The following is a 7,907-nucleotide window of genomic DNA, read 5'->3' on the forward strand; positions in this document are numbered from 1 at the left end:
CCACCCCCCCCCCCAAATTGAAAACCCATTAGCAGGCCTTATCACACATACCAACACTCTTATGGAGTTGAGGAAGTTGTCCCTAATACCTTGTTTCGTTATGAAACCTTTTGTTTCAATGCAGTTGTTGAATGATACAAAAAAATCTTATCAGCCATCTAGTAATGCCAATTTCTAAAATTTGACTTTGGAGAATGAATAGTTAAGCCTCTCCTTAAGACACATCATTTTTTAGTCTTTGTAAAACTAGGAAAGCAAAAAACACTTTAAGCCTGCAGAGATTTACGGGGGTTTAACACAAAGATTTTCTACTTCAAAGTACGTGTACGCTTTCCAAGTACTACAGTAATACTCAGAAACTATGGAGTTAAGGCTGATTTCTCCCACAAAACATAGGCGTTTGCCAAAGTAGTATGGGATGAGTTAAAAAAAAAAAAAGCTACACACATATCAAAACAGCTAACTAGTGACTCAATACTTCCCAAGTGCTCATATTTTACACCTCTGTAGAAGACAGTTAAAGAACTATAGAAGTGACTAGAAAAGTGCCTCTCCTGTACAACAGCAGAGGCAGTTTTACTTCTGCATCAAGTACACTAAGCAGGAACTAGTTAATTTGTTCTATTGCAGGAAAAAGCACTGCCATAAATGCACTTTAAAAGATGTGGGTATCTGGAATCTTTTAAAGATTCTATAACATGTCACCCAAAGGATTTCTTATTGTTGTACAATGCCTTATCCATTGTTAAAATCCAGACCATTTCTATCCAAACTGCTGACATGCCCCACAGCAGGACAGTTGCTGTAACATTCTTGTCAGTCACAGCAGCATACAAGGCATAGAAAATACAGATTAAGTAACCTAACCCATCTTCTGCCTCAACTGAACTTTCCACTCTCTTCTCTTCATCTTCCCTACCTTTAATCATATCCATGATCACCTCCCATCTCCTAGGGAATATTGTATTTTTTTCCAGCAGGAAACAGGCTTGCAGATTTCTCCTGCAAGGAAGACGACCTGCCGCCACTTATGTGCAGGTCAGACGCCTTGAAAAACACGTCTCTTCAGCTGAACTCACGAGAGCAGACCTATGTTCCACTGACTACAATATGCAAAGACTAGCATTCAAGCATTTGTCATGGACTACTTTTTGCATTTTCAAATGTCATTGTTCCATTAAGTGTTCAGACTCCATGTTAACAGCTAGCACTAACTAGATAGCCCAGTCAACAGAAAACAAACCCATGGTCTAAATCCCAGATATGCACAATACACCCATCACCAAAATAAGCATTTATTCAGTTATAAGTCTCAGCTAGCCCTATTCGCCAAACTTGTGTAATAACCCTGTTCCATGCAAAGCATGCTGCCCACACATAAGAGCTACTAATTTTTTTTTGTGAACTAGGGAGATGCCTTTCCTCAACTTCAGTGGGTGTCATAATGTGGTACAATTTGTGATGTTTGAAGGAACCAGTCCTAGTGACAAACAGAAGTCCTAATCTCCTCAAGTCACAGAAAACCAACTATGGCTACTCAACTAGTTACATCTACAGCTTTTTCTGAAGTTTGCTACCATTTAAAGAACCTGATTCAGTTTCTGAGGAGTCTGAAGTCAACTTTAAACCAAACATTCTGCATTTGGAAACTTAAACTTAAAATCACTAGGATGACATAACACATGGGTATTTTCAAGTGTAATGAAAAAAAAATTAAAACCCCAACAAACTCAAACCTTGAACAATAAAAAGCCCCCAAAACCCAGGTGAGTCCAAAATGAGACTTAATTTACAGAATTGTTCATCCATTAAATCACTCTGGGAAACTATGCAAAATTAAGTTGTATTAAACAGCAAGAATGAAATGCCATGGTTGATTGCGTGTTTTAATTTTTCTTAGGAAGGTGGAAAATCTAGAATAACAGCACAAATTTTAAAACTTTCAATCTCTACTCATAGAGCCAGTAGTCAGTTCTCTAGGAATCCTACCGACTGTAGCAAGCAATAACCTTGTTAAAAACCTCATTTTATTTATGCCCTTTTTTTTGGTCCTGTGTTTAAATCTTCTAAAACGGGAAGCTTCAAAACCAGTAGTGTACAATGACATCAGGGTGGGAATGCACATCCAGCCTCTCCAATTCCAGACTGGCAACTCTCATGCACTATATTAACAGTCACCAGTCTCAACTCTTCTGCTTTCAACTGAGGGGAAGACAGATGCTTGTTAACACTACTACAGATGTAACAAGACACCAGCGTAGCAGATAATCTGTCAGTAAGAGCAATATGTAGTCAGTGGAGTAGACAAGAATCTTAATGGCATGTTGTGTTTTGGGTTTTTTTCCCCCCCCAGTATGTTCTCATTTAGACATCATCCAAAAAAGTGAACAGGAAATTGAATGACCAGCAATTAAGACTTCCTGAGGACAAAACTGTAGATTTCACAGCAAGGCTATAATGAAGACTCACAACATGATGCAGTCCACTGCTTTATAATCAGTTGACTTTATCTCCAGTATCCATGCCATTTCCTTGTTTTGTATACTGCATGCTATTTTCTTACTTGGCTGAAGCTACGAAAACCAAACCTTTAAAGAGAAGGTGTCAGACAACAAATTCTAGTTTAGTGATGGGAAGGTAGGGAGGATAAAGATTGTGTGGAAACAAATCCCGTAAGCCAAATCCTAGATTTGAAGAAAGCTGTGGGTCCTTTGTCAGCAAGACTTTGCAAACAAAACCATTTATGAACTGCACAAATATAACTGATACATTATAAAGAAGAAAACTAGTGAAAAACAGAAAACTGAGTGTTACACTAATTTCCTCATGGTAGTATGTAAGCTATGCAAGAGATACAACTCTGCACCACCACACCAGGGGATATCCCCTTCTAGTCCCATGTTCAGTTAAGGTTTATGAACTAGCTATTACTCAAAATGTCTGCTCCTGACAGTCATCTCACTAGTTTCTTTGATATGCTGAAGTCAACACAAGAAAGTCAATTCTTAAGAACTGCGTAGTTTTTTCAGTATCATCCAGCAACCAACTATAATGAAGAACTGCTTCATTTCCCAGCATGCTTTTAGATATTAGGAGTGTACACAGAAGTTTTCTACAGTTAACAGCCAATGTTTTCCTTTTAAGGGTAACTGTGCTATAACAGAATTTCAAGCAAGTATTAATACTGCTTTTTGTTTAGAAAGACAAACTAAGTTATGCCCTTCCTACATGTTAAAATTTTCATGTTAAGACAATTCCTATAAGCTCACAGGAATTCATATAGCTCAGACTAATTCACAGCAGTTTACATGAAAAATTATTACCTGTATCAAAGCCAGCAGAAAGTAGTAAGTTTCTCATCCACATGACAGTTTTAATAGTCAGCTGTACACGTCTGCAGAAAATGCTTCTTGGTATTTCTGCAGCATTTTCAAACTGGCACTTATCTTAGCTGCCTTACTACTCCAACTCCAGTCAACCTTTAAAGAAACATCAGTGACAAGGCTAAGCTTATTTCTTTAAGCCCAGCTGAACTTAGCAGCATTACTTCCCTACCTACAGTCTTATGTCAACTACAGTTTTGTCTCAGTTACACTGAAAGGAACATACACAGGATTAACCATCATTCCTTAGGAGACACTCAAGTGACTATAAAAAAAGAGAAAAATTTACATTGAACTTAATGTACAAGGCAATGTTCTATTCACACATACCCATCAGAAAGCTATGATACATTAGAATGAGTTGAAAAAAGCTCTATACTTTCAGAAGGAAGCATGCGTAATTAACCTGAAACTTCTGATAGCATAATTATATTAATATGCCAAAGCTGTACTGAAAGCATACAAGTAAGACTAATACTACAGTTTACACAGGCACTGTTGTAATTGTCCCTTGACTTAAGCACGGATTACTGCGCCTTTAGAATGCTGTATGACAGTTACAAAGTTATTCCTCACACTTGCACCATGTAAAATTATTTTTTGGAGTCCAAGCAATTAAAAGATTACATGATGGTAACACTTAATGTCAGTTTGTTTTCACACAAAGTATTAGAACTTTGTACACTTCAACTTTTATCTGACAGCTAATTTAAGATTCCATGGGCAGAAAAACTGCTTCTGCAAGCATTCATTTTTAACAAGCTTCTTTTTTTAACTGTAATATACAACTCCAACTGCCTACATGGCAGTATAAATATGAATGCATATTAAAACGCTTCCTGCGTTACAACTTAGAAATACTGTTTTTACACTCAAAAAGAGTTAAACTGCCATCACCAAATTATTGCAGCTTACTGTATAAAAAAAATCAGAATGAGACACACATTTTCATCTGACTTTACTGACAAAAGTCTTCTCTAACCAGCTAAACTAAAAAGCAAATTTTAAGCATGGGGAAGATGATTTTGGTCAAGAACACTATCTGAGCAATAAATCCTAAAGAAATAGGAGTAGAAAAAACAGGCAGAAATTGAGTAGCACATAGAAGCCTAAGCTGGCTTGGCTACTTCAGAAACTTAAAGACACCAAACCCATCTAAGAATTCTTAAATGTCTTGCTAGAGGACAGAGCAATATTCCAAGGCAACACTGTGACATGTGTTGCTTGACTCTGGATAAATTGTTCAGCACTCTCAGGAACAATGACCCATATAACTTAGTATTCCTTTTTAATTTGACACAAGAATAGCAAGGGCAGCATTGACCCAAATAGTCTTCATTTTCCTACCACAAAGGTACTTCAGAGTACTATATAGTCTGGTGACTAAGCAACCAATTTAGTACTTTGAATTTACAGAATTGGTTCTCTAGAAGGCTGTTTTAGGAAACAAAACATTTAATGTTTAAGCTACAAGTGAAGTTTAGTAACACCACTCATTCATGTTGAATGCTCCACTTCCAGATTTTACATCAACACTTCCTCAAGGAGCCAGTTGCATCTTCCCCTTAGCAACCTCAGCTTCTCTGAAGCATTTATACAGATGAGTTTTTCCCCTAAATAAGTTATTCAGGTAGCTCAAGATATGTCCTATTTTCCTGGTATGTATCACATGGTAAGTGATTCACTCTAAAGGTTAAGATTTGACCACTATGATGCTCACCACAAATGTAGATAACCCACAAGTGAGCACCTGACTAGTATTAAAGATTCCATAGCTAAGAAATTACTAAGGCCCTGCTTGTAACCTCATTTATTACTCTTTAATTTGACAAGTTCTGGATGGAAGAACTATTACCAAATTCTGTATTATTGCTCTATTACCAATTTTCAATATAATAAAAAGCATTACAAAAGGAAGCTGCTGAATCCTTCATGTAATCTTAGTTTTAAAAGCAAGCTGACACTGAACAAATCAAAACTTTCATTCAGATTTTCTAATACCTCAGATCCATTTCTTACCAACAAATTCATGAAGAAAGTGTAGACAAGTTATCCAGCTTGGTTTAATAGAAAGCTCATAATAGCCTTTTAAAAAAAATCCAAACTCAAGATTTCAGTAAATACATATCAGTAATAAATCCAGTACATACAAACAAGAAGCCAAATACAGAAAATGGAAGGTTGGTTACATGGAAAATTACATGACATTTTTTTCAAGAAGAAATTTAAAATCTTAAGTTCCCTGGATCAGTGAAGGCAAAATTCCTTAAATCTACGAAGGTGTTTCAGCCTCTATCCCCACCAACCTCAACAGGCCGGGACAAGTGCAATACCACAGACACACACAGCATTGCAACTGATCCCAACCTGTGTAGAAAGGGGTACAGTATTTCCACACTCACTGACTGACTTGTCACTGCCACAGTCAGTTTTGCATGGATTTGCACAGCAGAGTATCATACAGCTGGATGCAAACCTGCAAAACTAACCAGAGAACAGTGTTCAATTAAACAACAAATAAACTGTAAGACACGCTGAATATGTAGTTCTACAGCTAGCAGTACTTTAAGTGCTTATAATGCAGTAGATTAGTGATCACTACCTGCACTATAAGCACTTTAGTGCTACACGAGCTGTCATTCACTAGACTGCTGTTAAAACAAGGCAGGCCACAAAACATCCCAGAACCAGCAGAAAGCATTCAAACTCCTTGATGTAGATTATAACAGGCCACCATCAGTTTTGCATAGATTTGCACAACTACACTCTTCTTGTAGTGCAACTATGCAAAACTAACAGAAGACTGCAAAGCAGAAAACTACGGGAACATCTACAGTCTTAACCTGAGTGACTGGATGAAGACATAACTTCTTATGCCAGAAGGAGCACTTAGGGCAGTAGATGCTAATCTACTTCACTATCTGCACTAGATGCACCTTAGTACAAAAAGCACTTGACACCACCACACTGTACCTTTCCAATCTCTGAAGTCCTGCAAGATCTCCTGAGGCAGTTGTCAACATAATGCTACAAGTGCCTTCACTGCAGTAGGTTCTATATATCACTACCTGCACTGTAAGCACTTTGACATTACTCTGACGCAACCCACGTTTTTAGTAATTCAAGGTATGTTGTCTACCTTGCACCTGCTGAAAGAAAAAAACAAAGTGAGTATTTGATCAGGTTTTGAATCGCACACCTTCAACAACATAGCTTTGAAACTTTTCATACTTTATTTCTGGGGTGAAGACCTCCCTCGAAGTTAGATGAACCAGAGCATTAGCCCAATCCAGGACTTTCATACGCAGTACTAGGAGTATCAAAATCAAGACTGGTTCACAGTAGAAGAGCCCAATTCTAAACATCAGTTAATTGCTTCTCCCATACAATTTTCAGAAATTCATTAGAACTTGTGGAGATAATAACTTAAATTTCCAAACACCGATCTGGAATAGAGGAAGAACTCCCACCACTTCTCCTCAAGTATGAACAAAGTTTATGCCCAATTCTAGGTAATTGGAAATTTAAAAATTTTATTCATGCCAAGTCCTTTTTCAAGTTCTCCCATTAGTTTCTTTGGTAGCAGATTAGAAAATCTGCTGCTGCTGTCAGACACCCTGCCTCAAAATACAATTTCTACCACTGTATTTAGATTGCTCTATTTAGCAACAAAAACCAGTTTCTAATGATAGCTGTAAAATACACTACCACAAGCAAATTACAGCTACTTACTACATTCTCAAGGGTCAATGAAGCACGAAACAGCTATTATTTGAAATCTGAAACCACATTTTGTGCCTTCTTTAATAAGAATATGGACTTGAAGGATCATGCGAGGTTTCTCTTGATATTTAGAGCAGGCTTAGTGTAATACTTTGGAACTACAAGAAAACTCTTATTTCTGTTAGACTAAAAAATAAGCTTTCTGGGAAAAGTAAAAAAATCCCAGCAATCGAATTTAAACATTTTTAAGAAAAAAAGCCAGGTGCTTTAGTTGGAAAAATAAGAGCTTTAAAAACTTGCGTTATTTTTCTCTAAATGACTGCTACACATGCCTCCAATCCTAAGGAACTCTTCGGAATTTTGTGCTCCTAACCAAAGTCTCAGGCTCAGCTTCAAAGGCACTGCTTCAAAAGCACTGCTTCTGCTTCTACATTTTTAAAAACAAATTTTAAAAATATAAAAACTTACTGTTTTCTGTAAAAGGCTATTTCCTCCACAAACACACTACTGCAGCATCCACAGAAAGCTTCATTATTTCCCGCTGCACGTGCCGATACTGCAAGGAAAAAAAAAACAACAAAAAACAACACACCAAGTTATTTGCTTTTTGTTGCCGAGGAGGGAACAAAGTCACCCAGCAAGCACCCTAACGCCAGGGCTCACCATCCACTCTCCAACCCGGGGAGGGCGCAAAACGCTCCGGTAACCCCGGGGGCAGCAGGAAATCGCCCCACGCGCACCGCACACGCGGGCTCCCTCCGTTCCCCAAGAACTAATCCGCCCCACACACTCCCCTGCCGT

The sequence above is a fragment of the Chaetura pelagica genome, unplaced genomic scaffold (assembly GCF_000747805.2).
Source record: "Chaetura pelagica isolate M959 unplaced genomic scaffold, ChaPel_1.0 scaffold29, whole genome shotgun sequence".
Taxonomy (NCBI): domain Eukaryota; kingdom Metazoa; phylum Chordata; class Aves; order Apodiformes; family Apodidae; genus Chaetura; species Chaetura pelagica.